Source organism: Erpetoichthys calabaricus, chromosome 4 (genome assembly GCF_900747795.2).
Source record: "Erpetoichthys calabaricus chromosome 4, fErpCal1.3, whole genome shotgun sequence".
Lineage (NCBI taxonomy): Eukaryota > Metazoa > Chordata > Cladistia > Polypteriformes > Polypteridae > Erpetoichthys > Erpetoichthys calabaricus.
Genome location: NC_041397.2, coordinates 328,774,765 through 328,793,271, shown reverse-complemented (window position 1 = coordinate 328,793,271; position 18,507 = coordinate 328,774,765). Strand labels below are relative to the sequence as shown.

The window sequence follows — 18,507 nt, the reverse complement described above, 5'->3', positions numbered from 1 at the left end:
TCAAGTATCTCGGGGTCTTGTTTACGAGTGAGGGAAGAATGGAGCGTGAGATTGACAGGCGGATCGGTGCGGCGTCTGCAGTAATGAGGGCTCTGCATCGGTCTGTCGTGGTGAAAAAGGAGCTGAGCCATAAGGCAAAGCTCTCAATTTACCAGTCGATCTATGTTCCTACCCTCACCTATGGTCATGAGCTCTGGGTAGTGACCGAAAGAACGAGACCGCGAATACAAGCAGCTGAAATGAGTTTCCTCCGCAGGGTGTCTGGGCTCTCCCTTAAAGATAGGGTGAGAAGCTCAGTCATCCGGGAGGGGCTCAGAGTAGAGCCGCTGCTCCTCCGCATCGAGAGGAGTCAGATGAGGTGGCTCGGGCATCTGATCAGGATGCCTCCTGGACGCCTCCCTGGTGAGGTGTTCCGGGCACGTCCAACTGGGAGGAGGCCCCGGGGAAGACCCAGGACACGCTGGAGGGACTATGTCTCTCGGCTGGCCTGGGAACACCTCGGGATTCTCCCGGAAGAGCTAGAAGAAGTGGCCGGGGAGAGGGAAGTCTGGGCATCTCTGCTCAAGCTGCTGCCCCCGCGACCCGACCTCGGATAAGCGGAAGAGAATGGATGGATGGATGGATGCAGTTCACATGTGACAGTCTCAGAGCTCAGTGCACATTTATAAATGGAATAAAGTGAAAATAACACACAACATATAAATGAGAATAAACAGTGTTGTAATGTGACGGCTAGGCAGCCCTCAGCAGACAAAAACATCAAACTGTTCCAAAAATCATTCAGTTAATTTTTTATTTAGTTGAACTGTCCATCCCATAGTAGGTTCTCTTCTCTCAAATATCAGAATTGTATGAATGCTTTGGAAGTGAAGAATCAATGGATTGACATTATTTAGTCAGTTAATTGATTTTTCATTGCCTGTAATTAATTTCAAAAGTTGGCTACTTTATTTTCCTTTCCTTTCTCTGCAGTTCAGGTTCTCCCCATTAGACTTCTGTCAACATAACTGAAGCCCACTCAGTTAAAGAAACATAGTATTACAATTAATTAAAAAAACACAAAGATTATAGAAATATGATAACTGCTTATATAAATGACGAGACACAAGATGGGAGAGGAGTTGGATTTTCTCAGCTCCTTCACAGGTTTTCTTGATTTTCTTGCTTTTACACTCATTTTCATTTAGCAATTTACTTTTCATTTTTAGTCTGTCATCACATTCAGCTCACCCCTCATTGCACAGCGTAGGGTGGCATCTGACTAAACTATTATGATGCAGCTGCAGAGTTTTCTCTGCATGAGCTTATATAAGTTCAGAGTTTCCCTAAACTCAGTCTTAAGCTGGTTACACAGGATTAATCAAACATGTCAGTGGTGCTCTTTAGCTGACTGTTTCCTTATTACTTAGAGTTCTGATTTAGTTGTAGTTACCTATGTTTCTACATCAAATAAAATGCAGAAATGGTCCAATATACCGATATCCGTGACCTGCCTCACATCAGCTTGGAATCCTTTTGAAATGAGTAAATCCAGCATTTGTCCTCCCTTATGTGTGGAGTGGCTGACTAGCTTAATAAGATCAAAAGAGTGCAGGAAGTTCATGAATTCTCCTGCTGGAAGTCCACATAAAAATTAAAATAGCCTACAATTAGGAATTTATCATTGTTAATTTTTATTATAGACACTATGTCTGAAAATTCCTGAATGAAAGATGCATTATATTTAGGCATTTTATTATCGGTCAAAATGAGAGACTGTGATTCCTGTCCTTTTCTAATGCTGAGACACTTGTTCCTGCTTTTATCACGTCCACATCGATTATTGCCTTGGGATTAATAAAGTATCTATCTATCTATCTATCTATCTATCTATCTATCTATCTATCTATCTATCTATCTATCTATCTATCTATCTATCTATCTATCTATCTATCTATCTATCTATCTATCTATCTATCTATTGTAACTCCTTACTGTCAGGTCCCGCTTCTAATCTTATATCACAGCTCCAGTTGATTCAAAACTCTACTGCAAGAGTCCTTACACGGACCAGGAACTGTAAGCACATCACAGCAATCCTGCTTGAACTTGACTGTCTCCCTGTGTCTTACAGGATTGAACATAATATTCTATTATTGACCTACAAAGCTTTAAATGGCCTCACACCGGACTGCATCAGTGACCTTCTCCATCACTCCGCTCCTGTCCGCCCACTAAGGTCCTCTGATTCTGATAATCTTGTTGTGCCTCACACTAACCTGACCTCCCAAAATTAATTAGATCAGATGATTTCATTTATAAAAGAATTTAAAACTCATCTGTTCAGGTAGGCTTTTAACTTAACCTGACATTCTCTGCCTTCTGTCATTTTACTTCTCTGCTGCTCAGGATAATCTGTGTGTGTATTATATCACAAATGAATGTTATTTGTATCACAAAATGTTATTTGTTTCAGGCATTTCTTTAAGTATTGAATTTAATTTTTTACTCTGGTTTATTGTCTTTTATTTTATTTAACACTTTCTATATCCTGTATTTATCTGTTTTAGTGTACTATGCAGAAAATATTTGTATCCAATATTACAGATACCCTACTCTTCTTTCTGAGATTCCACCACAGGGCTATTATTATTATCAATATTATTAAATAACTACAGCAAGATACCCAAAAGACACAAATGTACCAAAACTGGCATCTTTACAATTTGATTGGCTCAAGTAAATAGTTGCTATAAACTGGCACCTTTTTTACTCTGGCTAACTGAGTGAACAAAACCATATACAAAAGCCGTATACTTCCACACCATTAGAGCGGAGCCACATTTCACTTAATGAAAAAAAGTTAATTTTCCTATCACTGATAAGATTGTTAATGTAAAAAGTCTTACTGGTTAACACTTTAATATTTAATAAAGCCACATTTAAGATCTCAGAAGAGCAGAGCTGAATCAGAGTGTTAGAGCACCTAGAAATGGTAAATTAAGTTATTTGCATTAATGCCACTTTGTGTGGATTTTTCATTTCATCTATAATCTGTTATTATAGTGCTAATAGAGTGAATATCTATAAGTGAAATAGCAATTACTTTATTCACTTTTATACCGCTTTCTCCGGGTTTTCAGAAATTCTGTGCTCGGTTATTATTGTGTTAATACATTGCATATCTATAGGTGAATTATCACATCCTAACATGGGGTTATAGTGAATATGAAGACGTCCAAGTTGTCAACAAAGCCGTTATTTCACCTCTCATAGACGGTTCTCATCCATGTGCTTAGGGCCTGGGGTCAACTTTTCATCTGATCTACTAAGTATGGGAAGTGGACCAGACGCAATAATTCTCAGACAAGAAAAGGGATGTGAAGACTATCTTTAGGAATTCTGACTATTCATATTAAATGTTGTTGATGCCAGCATGGATTACAATTGTACCAATAGTCCTGTCCTTGTGTTTTTCAAGGACTGTTGGGCTCTTCTTTCCACAACTTTAACACATGCACCAGGGAAACATGACACAAATGGCGCATCATGTATAAATGGTGCATATGCACAAAAATGTTGCGTACGCCCTGTTTCCATGCTCAAATCATTATGTATAAAAATTAAACTTGGTGTAAAGCCACACACATTCTCATGCCATCTCAAACTATAGCGTATGCATGTTTTTTACTTGGTTTTGCAAACTGGCGGAACCCAGCGACAAAGCAGTGCTACTGTTCCTGTGTGGTCTCCCTTTATTTTTTAGATTCACATTCCTGACGCGGTTTTATTAAATACACAGACATTAATCGCATTTCATTCTTTAGTTTAAGGCATCTGATTGTAACAATATAATGGTGCACAAAATGGCCAAACTGTTCCAAATACTATGAGTATTTTAATCCACTGCATCTGAGTGTGGAATCACAGCCCTACAGCAGCTGATTGGAAAGCTCTAATGCAGATTGTGTCAAGAGCGCGAGAAATATTGGGATACAGCTTCTAGTACATGCTGCCTCAGCCATGCACACAGTCTATTTGAACTTCTCCTATTCAGCAAACGCTTCAGAGCCTTTCCTGTATGGACCTCACGGTTCAAAAACAATTACATTCCAAGAGCTCTAAACGCACTCAATTAGTCCATCAAGTGCTCCTTGTAGAACTGTTTGTACTTAGAAGTACAATCACCTCACTGTAAACTTGCATTACATTTTTTATTGTATTATTATTATTATTATTATTATTATTATTTTACCATTTTATAGGAAAATATATTTATGCAGGATTTGCATATTGAATCTCACTGTAACATACAATAACAATAAAGGAATTCAATTTAATTCAATAGAAGAGAGCGCATATTTACAGATGACGATGACTGGCTTCTAAGTTGATTTAGATTTCCAGGAGCTATCTTCTTGGAGCTCCTGATATCATTTTTCAGATGAAATGCAGTAAAGTATATAACGTTCCAATGAAGTTGGGGCGTTGTGTAAAACGTAAATAAAAACAGAATACAATGATTTGCAAATCCTTTTCAACCTATATTCAACCATTATTTGTGCTAGGTTGCTCGCTCTCAGTGTTGTTTGCGGTGATTTATCGGCCTCCTAAATATAATAAGGACTTTCTCAATGACTTCTCCGATTTACTGGCTGAAATTGTGCCTAAATATGATCGAGTCCTTATTCTTGGAGATTTTAATGTACATGTATGCTGTCCTGATAAACCGATGGTGAAGGACTTTCTAAGTCTAATTGACTCTTTTAGTTTTATGCAGTGGGTGTCTGGACCAACGCATGAACTTGGGCACATGGTGGATCTTGTCCTATCGCTCGGCTTTTCTGTGGCGAATTTGGCAATTTTGGACGCAGTGTTTTCAGATCATAAGCCTGTAATATTTGACATCACCTTGCCCTGTAAAGCTGATAAACCCCGTGCTTCTGTGCGGCGCTGTCGGGTCATTAATCCATCCACTGCTGTACATTTTTCTGCTTTGTTTAGTCAATGTGATCTTCCTGAATTTGCGTCCTCCGATACGGAGGAGCTCTGTTCCTGGTTTTATTCCACCTGCCAAACTGTTTTAGATGCTGTGGCTCCATTAAAAACCAGGCAGCCTAAAATGAAATCTGAGCCCTGGCTTAATGACACAACTCGCGCTGTCAGACGTGAGTGCCGGAATGCTGAGTGCAAGTGGAGAAAGGACAATGTGCATGTATCGTTTCAAGTATTGAAAGACTGCTGGCGTTGTTATCAGTTTATTGTGAAAGATGCCAAAAGAGCGTACATGTCAAATATTATTCTGTCAAACTGTCACAAACCTTGTGTGTTATTTGACATTATAGATAGGGTTTTAAATGCTCCACAGAATGCCTGCATGGAACCTTCTTTTGAGACATGTGAGAAATTTTTGCACTTCTTTGTAGATAAGGTGAATAATGTTAGGGCTCATATACCTCTCACTGTTTATGACCACTTAGCTGTTCTCCCCTGCTCTGCTGTTTTTTATCAGTGTGAGCCTGTGAGTCTATCTTGTCTATATGAGATTGTTGGTCAATCGAAGCCCTCAGGTTCTCCTTTTGATGTTGTCCCACCTTCTCTTTTTAAAGAGATTATTTCTGTTTTAGGGCCATCTGTTCTTGCTATTATCAATAGGTGTAATTCCTAATTTGTTTAAACATGCCATAGTGCAACCATTGATCAAAAAACCGAGCCTAGATCCCACTGTGCTATCCAATTTTAGACTGATTTCCAAGCTTCCATTTCTCTCCAAAATTTTGGAGAGAAGTGTGTTTATTCAATTGAAAGCCTTTTTAGATGAAAGTGATGTGCTCGAAGTGTTTCAATCTGGTTTTAAGCCGCTTCATAGTACTGAAGGTTTTTAATGACATCCTTTTGGCAACAGACTCAGGGGATTATGTGATTTTAGTTCTGCTCGATTTAACAGCTGCTTTTGATACTATAGATCATAGTATTTTATTATCTCGTCTGGAGCATTGTGTGGGCATTCGTGGTACTGTCTTGGCGTGGTTTAAATCATACTTGACTCAAAGAACTTTTTCAGTGAGGCTAGATGAATTTAGATCCTCCTCTGCTTCACTATCATGTGGGGTTCCGCAAGGCTCCATACTTGGTCCTCTGCTATTTTCTTTGTATCTCCTGCCTCTTGGCTCTATTCTTAGAAAGCATAAAATTGCTTTCCATTGTTATGCAGACGATACTCGCGTTTGAGGGATACATAGACCTAAGGATGCTTACTCCATACAAACTTTGGTTATGTGCCTAGAAGAGATGAAAGCTTGGATAGCAGTAAACTTCTTACATTTTAATGAAAATAAGACAGAGGTTATAGTTTTTGGTCCTGGGGGCACCAGTGGGTCTATTTCTACTTCTGCTCCTGTGGATTTGGGTCCCCTTGCACAATATGATACACCTGTTATTACAAATTTGGGTTTTAGGATAAATGAGGATTTTAGACTGGACGGTGAGATCAGCGCGGTGGTGAAATCTTGTTTTTTTCAGCTGAGACGTTTGGCGAAGATAAAAAACATTCTTTCCAAAGATCAATTTACAACAGTAATCCACGCCTTCATTACAACCCGGTTAGACTATTGTAATTCGTTGTATGTTGGTGTTAGCCAGTCCACCCTGTCTCGGCTCCAGCTGGTGCAAAATGCTGCTGCACGCCTTTTAACTGGCACGCGAAAAAATGAGCACATTACACCTGTGTTATCCTCACTGTACTGGCTGCCTGTTCAGCTTAGAGTTCATTTTAAGATTCTTTTATTTGTTTTTAAGTCCTTAAATGGCTTGCTCCACCCTACCTCGCTGAGCTGCTGCATATGCACTCTCCTTCCCGCTCACTCAGATCAGCTGGTCAGCTGCTTCTGGATGTGCCTAGGACTCAGCGAAAGCTCAGGGGGGATAGGGCTTTTACTGTTGTGGCTCCAAGGCTCTGGAATTCACTGCCGATCCACATTAGACAGGCCTCCTCACTGCCATTGTTAAGTCTGCTCTTAAGACTTACCTCTTTGGTTTGGCGTTTGATCCTGTGTGAGCAGTTGATTTTACTCTGTTTTAACTCTGTTTAGTTGTGTTTACTATGTTTTAATTAGTTTCATTTATTGTATTTTATTTTACTTATTTATTATTTTGTTTTTGTTTAAAATTTATTTTAGCCTATGTTCAGCACTTTGGTCAGCGGCTGTTGTATGTAAAGTGCTTTATAAATAAAGTTGACTTGACTTGACTTGACTATATTCAATTGAATACACTACGAAGACAAGATATTGAATGTTCAAACTGATAAACTTTATTGTTGTTTTGCAAATCTTCACTCATTTTGAATTTGATGCCTGCAACACGTTCCAAAAAAGCTGGGTCAGGGGCAGCAAAAGACTGGGAAAGTTGAGGAATGTTCAAAAAACACCTGTTTTGAACATTCCACAGGTGAACAGGTTAATTGGAAACAGGTGTTTGTCATGATTGGGTATAAAAGGAGCATCCCCAAAAGGCTCAGTCGTTCACAAGCAAGGATGGGGTGAGGTTCACCACTTTGTGAACAACTGCGTGGGCAAATAGTCCAGCAGTTTAAGAACAACGTTTCTCAATGTACAATTACAAGGAATCCAGGGATCTCATCATCTACTGTCCATAATATCATCAAAAGATTCAGAGAATCTGGAGAAATACCAACGCTTCGATCCCTCAGCATTACATTGCATTAAAAACCAACATCATTCTGTAAAGGATATTACCACGTGGGCTCAGGAATACTTCAGAAAACCATTGTCAGTTAACACAGTTCGTCACTACATCTAAAAGTGCAAGTTAAAACTGTACCATGCAAAGCGAAAGCCATTTATCAACAACACCCAGAAACGCCGCCGGCTTCTCTGGGCCCGAGCTCATCTGAGATGGACTGACGCAAAGTGGAAAAGTGTGCTGTGGTCTGACGAGTCCACATTTCAAATTGTTTTTGGAAACCATGGACGTCGTGTCCTCCGGGCCAAAGAAGAAAAGGACCATCCGGATTGTTATCAGCGCAAAGTTCAAAAGCCAGCATCTGTGATGGTATGGGGTGTGTTAGTGCCCATGGCATGGGTAACTTGCATATCTGTGAAGGCACCATTAATGCTGAAAGGTACATACAGGTTATGGAGCAACATATGCTGCCATCCAAGTGACGTCTTTTTCAGGGACGTCCCTGCTTATTTCAGCAGGACAATGCGAAGCCACATTCTGCATGTGCTACAACAGCGTGGCTTCGTAGTAAAAGAATGCAGGTACTAGACTGGCCTGCCTGCAATCCACACCTGTCTCCCATTGAAAATGTGTGGCGCATTATGAAGCGCAATATACAACGGAGACCCCGAACTGTTGAGCAACTGAAGTTGTACATCAAGCAAGAATGGGAAAGAATTCCACCAACACAGCTTCAACAATTAGTGTCCTCAGTTCCCAAACGCTTGTTGAGTGTTGTTAAAAGGAAAGGTGATATAACACAGTGGTAAACAGGCCCCTGTCCCAGCTTTTTTGGAACGTGTTGCAGGCATCAAATTCAAAATGAGTGAAGATTTGCAAAACAACAATAAAGTTTATCAGTTTGAACATTCGATATCTTGTCTTTGTAGTGTATTCAATTGAATATAGGTTGAAAAGGATTTGCAAATCATTGTATTCTGTTTTTATTTACGTTTTACACAACATCCCAAATTCATTGGAATTGGGGTTGTATATTACATTATACAGATACATTTTTAACATCATTTAAATAATGTATACTGTTATTAAATGTGTGGACACAGTGGACAGCGGTAGCGATGAACAGGAACCCCATTCAGGGATTTTTCCTGCCTCGCACTGTATTCTTGCTGGGACTGGTGCAACACTGGATGCATAGAATAATGAAACATGTACTATGAAGATATTTCAATGTTCCTTAAAAGTTTTAAAGAATCTGGGTTCTAAGCTTACAGATTGCTTGACATTTATTACAGAGCTGATTGTGTGGCGATTGGGTACTTGGAGAAAGAAAAGGAAGGACAGGAATTGGGGGTTAGTATGTTTGAAAGAGACAGGACTGCTGCAATAAATTATTTCATCGAAGGTCGCACACGGCGCAGCAAGCATCTTGTGGGAAGCAGAAACAATCTCTGGACAGGGCGCCAGCTCATCACTGTCACTGCGCCACCATGTTCCCATGTTTAATAGCATGCTTTAACTCCTATCATAATGAAAATTATATCAAGCATACATCTTAGTATTTAAATTGTTCAGAGAGCTGTAATATCATGAATGTAATATATTCTGTGTCCTGTCGGCGTAAGAGAAATCCTGTTTAATAAGAAGCAAGCAGTGATTCACACACTTACAGTACACAGAAGAACACATAGAATAGCATTTAATGTGCTACTTTAGTTACGATTGGATTTGAGAAACCAGGAAATCAATAGATTTTAAGATGAAGTTTATGATGTTCTATTTTAATGTCAAAATAAACTACGTGATTAAAGTGGAAATTTCGAGATTAAAGTTGACAATTTCAATCTTTTTTTTCACTGTGTCCCTATTTGTCCCTATTTTTTTTTTTCTCTCTGTACCCTAATAAGCTTTCATGTGACACTCAGATGGTGGGCTATGACTTGCCTTTTCACGGCAACTTTGATATCTGACCAATTCTTTTTTATTTCAGGCACTGTGCGACTTTCTGAACTTGAACTTTCGATCAACTTACCCTTGTTGTTTATACCACTGTTTAAACCAACAAATAATACATTTTTCCTTCCCTCCACTTGGCATCCGCTGATATTCTTCTTTTTCCCCCGTGCTTTTGCCATTGTCTTTTCACAGAACGCTGAACTTAAGGGAATATTTATATTGATTTGCATATTCAGAGATGTATAATTCTGGGAGTTGTCTGGGAGGGGCAGCAGGCACGTGCACAAGCTTTACATTTTACGCTGACTAGGATTTTTGTAGCGGAAGTGTGTGGAAGTTGTCTTACGCACGGTTTTCTTCATCTGAATTTTTTTGTGCATACGGACATTTTGACTGTTTTAGTATGAATTCTATACATGGCGTTATGCATGAGGCCCCTTGTCTCACTGCTCTTGAGGGCACTCACCCTGCTGTGATTAATTCTGGTTGTGAACTTTTAATTTGTAATTTTAGGACAGAAGTAAACTCGCTTCTTTAACAGAGGGCTCAATTTGCAGTTCATCACACGTGAACCAGGCACTATATTGCTGGAGCTTGGCCCAGTCAGCTGAAGGCTCTTAGGCTATATAAATGTGGTGCATTTGCAAGCATTGCATCCATTTTGAGTAAAACTGTACAGCTTACCAATAACCCATATATAATTAAAAGGTACTTTGTTGAATTCTATTCTGAATTATTTTCTTCCCCCTATTAAATTGATTTTATTATATCAATTAGGACTCCTGATAGACTTCCCAACCATGATGCCTCCATATTAGATGCTCCTGACTGAACTTAGCCACTTATGCATGAGGTGTCCTGCCATATTTCAAAGCTGTTTGTATACTGTGGGCAAAAGAAATTGCAGACTCGACAGCAGGTGATGTTTTTCACAAGTTCTTGTTTATTTTACATCAGGAGTCACAGAAAGTAGAGATCCAGAGAGCACAGTCCGTCGCAGCAGGCTGTTCCTCTGAACCTTGAACAACGGCTAGGGGGAGCTTTAAATACCCCTCTATCTTATGATTCTGTAAATGATGTAATATCTGAACTAGACATTATCTAAGTTCCCCTTAAAACATACAGGTGCCTTGCACATATGCCCTGCAATCTTATGATCTTTCTTCTTTCCTGAGCCATGTACTTTGAGGAAGTTAGGCATTGGATAACATATTTTTGTCAGTTCAATAAATCAAGCTTTCTTTTTTACTGGCAGAGCACTGTTATGAAACTTAGTTACCAAATACACAGGGCACAAGGTGCCAAGAAGAACACTCTTCTTCTACATTCCCCCCCTTTGAACAAACAAAAATATGGGTTAAATAGAAGCAGAACGGGGAAGAGTAGGAGAAGGGGAGGGAGTGGAAGTAGAGGAAGAGAATTGGAGCATTCGTTCTTCGTGTAACATATAAGCCTAACCTTAATTTGAAAAAGTCCTAGTGGATCGGAACCACTTGTGTATGCAGCTAAAACATAAGTTCCTGAATCATGCAAAGAGGGATCTTTTAAAGTAATAATCAAAGGGTTACAATGGTTCTCAGCACAGTCATGAGGGGCGTGTCATTTTATAATAGAAAATCGAGTCTTTAGACCATACTGTATGGCCTGCCAGGGTTTATAGCCCCAGTCATTTGGTCCTGTATTTGCAAAACACATCACTCTAGAAGCCACATTCAGAGTCAGATGAAGCAAAACTTGAATCAGAGTCATAATAAGGGTAGCTCACACAGACATATTTGTCAAACTCTTCCCATTGTTCCTGTTTGCCCCTACAGGGGGCGATTTCACAGAAGTCAAATGTCACTCGTGAAAGTCAATGTCACTCATGGAAATGGATAATGGAAGGAAAAACAGTAAAAGTGTAATCAGAATGAGTATGAATGTTAGGGATGCCATCTTTTGCAGTGTGAAGCGTGAATCCAGGCGGGCAGTCCTTCAACTTTCACTGCGTGCGGTGTGGACAGAAGAACTTGGAACGGTCCTCTCCACCTAGGCTGATGCCAGTGTTTCCTTTGGGTGTCTCGAACCAGGATCCAAGTGCCTAAGGGAATCGGCGAGTTAGTCGACGGAGCCTAGTCCTCCAGGCCTGATTAACCTGTTCGTGGACTTCCTTCAGAGAAGCTCGGAGACCTGTAAGACTAGAGAGGAGATCATTGTCCACGGTATGCAGGTTAACATTTCCCATAACCATCCCAACAGACATGGGTCGTCCGGTCAGAATTTCAAACGGCGACAGTCCTAATTGCCGGTGTGTTCTTCCCCTTAATCCCATTAGGACCAGAGGCAAAATGTCCGGCCAGGACAAATTTGTCTGCTCACAGATTTTTGCTAATTTAGATTTTAGGGTGCCATTGCACCGTTCCACAATGCCTCCACTCTGAGGGTGGTATTTGCAATAATGATGCACATTTATCTGGAGCCAAGTAGTCAATTCATTTATAACAGAATTCACAAAATGAGTGCTATTATCAGTTTGCAATTTCTAGGGTATGCCCCACCTAGGAATGATTTCTTTGATTAAAGCTTTTGCTACAGTTTTAGCATCAGCGTGTTTAGAAGAGAAAGCTTCTACCCATCGGGAGAACACATCAACAATTACTAGACAAAAACGGTAACCTTTAGACGGTGTTAGTTCAATGAAATCCATTTGGAGATGTTCAAACGGACCCATTGGGTTAGGTGTAACGGCAGGACTTACCTGGGTGCCCTTTCCTACATTAAACTTCTGACATAATGCACAGCGCCTGCAGAACTGCTCTGCATATGTAGAGAAGCCTACAGCTTCCCAATATCTCTCAACATTTGGACCATGGCATCTTTTCCAGCATGGTCTAGGCCAAGGGTGATTTTTGCCATACCTGGAAAGGAAGCTTTTGGGAGGAAAGGTTTGTTAGTTTGCCTATGGGTCCAGACTCCATCCGATAGGGACCCTTCTTTGGACCATTTTCTCTTTTCTCTTTCCGTGGCTGCACTCTGCAAAGAAATAATCTGATTGTCAGGGTCCTGGTCATTTCTCTGTTGGAATAAAGAAATTGGTGTGTTATTATACGCAGCCTGTTTAGCAAAGTGATCAGCTAATTCGTTTCCTTTGCTGACAGGATCCTGTTTTCCTGTGTGAGCTTGACATTTAACGATCGCTAGCTTTGATGGTTTAGTTATGGCCTCTAAGAGGGATTTGATTAGCTTTTGATGTTGGATGGTGTTGTGATGTGAGATTTTACATATAACTTGATGAATATTTTGTACTGCATATCTTTATTTGTAATTTAGACAAAGCAGTGTAATTTAGTGTTTACCCCCCCCCCCCCCCGCCCCAAGCCCCCCCCCCCCCCCCTTAGGAATGGGTCTATTTGAATTTTACGACAGGATTTGGGGGATGTGTGTTTTAAACCAGTTTGGCAAGTGTTTCCTTACTAAAGTCATTTCTACCCCCGCAAATGGGCTAAGGTGTACTTTAACATATGGTTTGGGGGCAGGTGTTAAGATGTTCTATTTCCCCCGTTGGTCTGAAGTATGGCTGTTTGGAATTGGCTTGGTTCAGAAGCCTTTAAGTACCATGATGTGCTATTGGCTCTCGGGGTTGGACAGAACATCTATAAATGTATGTGTTTAACCTCAGTATCTCTCTCTTACCAACCAACATATGATGAAGAAGCATCTCTCTTGCTAACCTGATGACGAAGACCACACAATGAAGAGAACAGCTCAGCAGCCATTTTGAACAGACATGTGGCTGAAAGCTGAGCACCAATGATGCCTTAACTAGAGACATTTAAGTAACTACAAGTCTGTGCCGCCTGAACTACATATCACCATTTAATCAGGTTGCATGGTTGCCAATATTCAAATATACTTTGCATTTTGTTATTATTTATGAATATTATCAATAATACTAATACATTGTTTAAACTGTAACTTAACTTCTGCTTGTCTTTTACTGCATCTAATTGCCTGAGATTATAGATATAGAAGGGAAGGTGGGGATAAGTTATATACAATAATACCTTATAAACAGTGGTAAGTCTGTGAGATTAGGCATTCTAAGGCTACATATTAATAATACAATAGGGGAAAGTAGATCAATATATATTACTCTACCAAGACAAAACAGATGGGTTTGCCAGCGCTGGTCTTAAATCCCCGTAATTTCCATAAATCCATGATGGCTCCATGATCATGGCAGACTCCAAAGGCATATCTAGAGTCTGTGTAAAGTGTTATGATTTTCCCTTCAGACAGCTGACACGCTCGAGTGAGGGCTATTAGCTCAGCTGCTTGTGCACTTAAACTTGACGAGATTCGATTTGCTTCCAGTAAGCAGTCACTTTTGACCACTGTGTAGCTAGTTGAGGGCGTTCCATTTTCCAATCGCAAAGAGCACCTGTCCACAAAAATTATTTCTCCGTCTTCTAACGGTGTTTCCTGTAGGTCTGGTCTAGGTTTTATGACCTTAGCTATTTCATCATGACAGTCATGTGGCTCTCCTTCCTCTTCAGTTGGAAGAAGAGTGGCTGGATTTAAGGTAGAGCATCTTTCAATTGTGACGTTTGATAGAGTACAGAGTACATTTTGATAGTGTATTGCCCTAGCAGTAGTGAGATGTGAGGTCTTAGCCTGTACTAAAATGGAGTGTACGGTGTGAGGCACCTTTACTGTTAGGGGGCTCATGAGCACTATATCTGTACTGGCTAGCACAGCTTCTGTTGTGGCGGCCACAGCCCTAAGGCAAGATGGAAGTGCTGTAGCCACAGGATCCAATTTTTTCGAAAAATAGGCTATTGGCCTTTGTTTGTCGCCATGCGCTTGTGTTAAAACTGCATTCATAAATCCCCCCTTTTCGTCCACGAACAGAGTGAATGGACGAGAATAGTCAGGAAGTCCTAGCGCGGGCGCAGAGAGGAGGGCGTTTTTTAAATCACTAAGAGCCTTATCAGCCTGCTCGTTCCATTGTATCTGACCAGAAAGAGGAAGGCCAGGGGTGTTTGCTAAATTTTGTAACGGTTGTGCTCTTTCAGTGAAGTTCAAAATCCACTGGCGGCAGTAACCTAGGATGCCCAAAACAGACATAACTTGTTGTTTTGTGACCGGTCTGGGAAGATTCTGAATGGTGTTAATGCGATCGCTAGAGAGAGCTCTTGTTCCACAAGTGATGCCATGACCTAGATATTTTACAATTGTTTGAATTAACTGCAGTTTTGCTTTAGAAACTTTATGGCCATTTTCTGCTAAAAATAATAACAATTTCTGAGTATCATGTTCACAATCTTTTTCCGTAGTACTACACAACATTATATCATCTACATACTGTATCGATACACTGTCTTTATCTGGCCAAAAGCCTTCTAAATTTTGAGCAAGAGCTTTTCCATATACGCAAGGGGCTTCAGTATATCCCTGAGGCATGACAGTCCAGGTCCATCGATGGTTTTGGAAAATAAAAGCAAACCAGAATTGAGAATCAGGGTGCACAGGAATAGAGAAGAAAGCATTGGCTAAATCAATAACAGAAAAATAACGGGCGGAGGGGGTTATGGTGGAAAGAATAGTGGACGGGTTAGGAACAATAGGTGCATGAGGAAAGATAGCAGAATTAACCTGGCGGAGATCCTGAACAAAGCGCCATGAACCGTCAGCCTTTTTGACAGGGAGAATGGGGGAGTTGACTGGAGATTATTTAATTGGAATAATCGCTCCACGTTTCACGAGATCGGAATGTACGGCGGATATGCCAGCCTCTGCTTCGGGAGACAGAGGATACTGGGCACGGTGCGGGCGGAAGGAAGATTTTGGGCGAATCACCAGAGGCTCACAATGGGCTATCCTTCCATAATCATTCTTTCCTTGGGACCACAGTGAATCAGGAAGTGAAGAGAACCAAGGGGGAGAGGTGATTTGCAATGAAAAAGCAGAAAAGGAAGGACGGCACACTGCACGATGTACTAAAAAATAATTTTAAAGCACAACTTTAGTTATCAAATGATCTGAGGTATCAAAGATACCCGGAGCAACATGTAACCAGTCCGTTCTATTAAGACATTGTTCTACCTATGGTCCAATTTCCACCCAATGGGCAGTATTTGATTTGGCTAAAGAAACATGAGGGACTGAACCACCAAGATAGAAAATATTCTGTGAGCATGTGAGATGAACATAAGCAGCAGCTTTTGTGGATGAAATGAAAATACAGGGAATGTGAAGGGTTTTGGGGCAGGTGCCTGAAGAAAGAAAAGATTCCAGCCAGGGGGTGTCTACTTCTGCAGGGAAATATTGAGCAGTACAATGTAGGGTATCAGGGACTTGGAGATGGGGAAACAAGCAGGAGGGGAAGGAGTGTAGGGCTTTGAGAAGGATGGTGTGTGGGGAAATATTTAAAGTCCAGGCTGCAAAAGAGGGTTTGGGGTGGGGTGCAATCTGGCATAGGAGCTTTGGGGCTGAACAGAAAAATCCTTGTTCAGTCATAGAAAATAGAGAGAGAGAGTTTTGTCATGAGATCCCTTCCTAAGAGGTTAACTGGACAGAGCTGATTTAAAAGAAATCGGTGTGTTAAAGTGGAACCACTGGAATGCAGCTGAACTCGAAGAGGCTTTGAAACCAGTAAAACATGTGGTTGTCCGGAAGCAGTAAGCACAGTGATGGTATCTCTTGAGGCAGGGACCTCCTTCAGCGAAAGGGTTGAGCGCGTGGCTCCTGTGTCCACGAGGAAAACAGTTTCAGTGTCATTCACCAGCAAAGTCAATAATGGATCAGTCTCTGAATTATGGGTGAGCAAAGGCAGTTGAAGAGAAGGGCTGGGGGTCCCTGTGGATTCCTATGTCCATGAAACATCAAATTGTTCAGGTGGTGGAGGAGGGGGTGGGCACTTGTGAGGGCAATTGCGGCGGAAGTGTCCCATTTCACCACACCCGTAACAAGCATAAGGTGTAGCGTTTGGATCTGGAGGGGGAGGCAGCTGAGTGGATGATCCACTTGGATTAGGTAGCATATATCCGCGACCTCGTCCCCGTCCACGCCCTTGTCCCCGGAAAAATCCCCCACGTCCACGACTTCTGCCGGGAGTGGCCCCACCAGTGGTGTTTTGATTAGGGTCTGATGGAATAGGGTTTGACTTCTAGTGCGTTGTGAAATGGATTGTGAAACCCACCCGCTGCACCCATTACGTTACTTTTGTCATCCCCCAGATCAGTGTGTAATGAGGGATCATAATGATATTCTTCAAAGAAACCAGACCCTGAGGGATCATCTTTTAATTCTGGTGCGGTGGGTGCTGGAGGTGGCGGAGGAGAAGGTGGGGGCTGTGGATGTGGATGGTGTAGGAAAGGTGGGGGAGCAAGTACGGGATATAGCGGGTCTTTTTTTCTCGCTCTTCTTCCGCTTCTCATTCGACTGTGGTCCTGAATCTGCTTGCACTTGCTATAAATATCTATTCTTTTTCCTTTCTAGTTTTAACTTTCTGCGGCCAATAATTCATTTCTGTACTGCCTTATAATAAATAGAGGCTTTAATAACCAACTCCCATCTGTCATACATAACACGGACCTTTGTTACAACATCCTCGTACATTTCTACATACAACATCCTTGTTCATCTCTACATAATATCTTTCTAATTTCCTGTTTCTCACTCATCTACCCCCACTGTGCTTATTCCACGTCCTACATGCCTTTTTTTTTTTTTAAATCTAACACTGTCTGTATGTGGAGCCTGGTGATTCTCCGAAAATAATCCTTCTAACATTAGGTTTTGAGGACATTGGGGGACCTGTTTGACTGGCTAGCTATTTATTTTTCCCCATAGTGAGCGGCAGAAATCAACAGAGAATGACTCAACCCTCGTTTATTTCCCCGTTCTACCCACTGTTCGTTCCTATCCCCGGATTTCAACTCAGGTGACTTCGTGTCCGGTTTTGGGTCAGCAGAATACTACATCAATACATCCAGCCGAGTCTAGGATATGGGTGAGACCACTATCCCTTCATCAGACCTTTCGTATGCGTCAATCTGCCAGGGTTTAGTCTCCGTCACCTTAAGCAACCCGTTAAGACAAGAGTATGACTAGACAGCAAACAGAAAACTCGACCTCCCGTTTATTCAGACACACGTTTCATCACACTGCCCCTTTCATCCCCCTTCCTCTATATTTTAGGAACGTGCCACTCATTCCTTTCTACTCCTCCACAGGGGGTGACTTACTAACATTCACACTGTGCCGTTTTCCATAGGGTCTTAAAATCACCCTCCGTGAATCCCTAGAACCCTCCTATGGTTTGATAAAGTATTTTCATTTCTTTGTCTAGACTTTCTCTTCTTTCTCTTTCTTAATTCTATTCTTTGCACACCAGTCAAACATACGGGAATCCCCCGATCTACTTACTGCGACTCCGTCCGCCTGCCTGGAAAATCCCGTCAGTCGCCTTTCGCTTCGGCTAGGAGGAGGCCAGCGACTCCCCACGCAGGAAACGCCCAGGACAGGCCAGTCCTAACTTTTACCGCAGCTGGTCCTAACCGATTCGGCCGAAATCGGTGCACTTGTGGCTTCACCGGGTGATCTCGCTCAGGGAGTCGTCTGCCCGTCTCCTGCCCCACGTCTGGGCGCCAGAAACTGTGGACGAAAAAGTGCAGACTGACAGCAGGTGATGTTTTTCACAAGTTCTTGTTTATTCTACATCAGGAGTCACAGAAAGTAGAGATCCAGAGAGCACAGTCCGTCGCAGCAGGCTGTTCCTCTGAACCCTGAACAACGGCTAGGGGGAGCTTTAAATATCCCTCTACCTTATGATTCCGTAAATAATGTAATATCTGAACTAGACATTATCTAAGTACCCCTTAAAAC

At 41.5% G+C, this 18,507-nt stretch overlaps 2 protein-coding genes across 4 annotated transcripts in view; both read right to left on the bottom strand.

The window, feature by feature from the left end:
* Positions 1–18,507, bottom strand: part of LOC114643553 (protein NLRC5-like) — a 5,922,889-nt gene that overhangs the window by 1,585,052 nt on the left and 4,319,330 nt on the right. The window lies entirely within an intron of this gene.
* LOC114643557 (NACHT, LRR and PYD domains-containing protein 3-like) overlaps positions 1–18,507 on the bottom strand; it is a 1,908,976-nt gene that overhangs the window by 1,702,960 nt on the left and 187,509 nt on the right. The window lies entirely within an intron of this gene.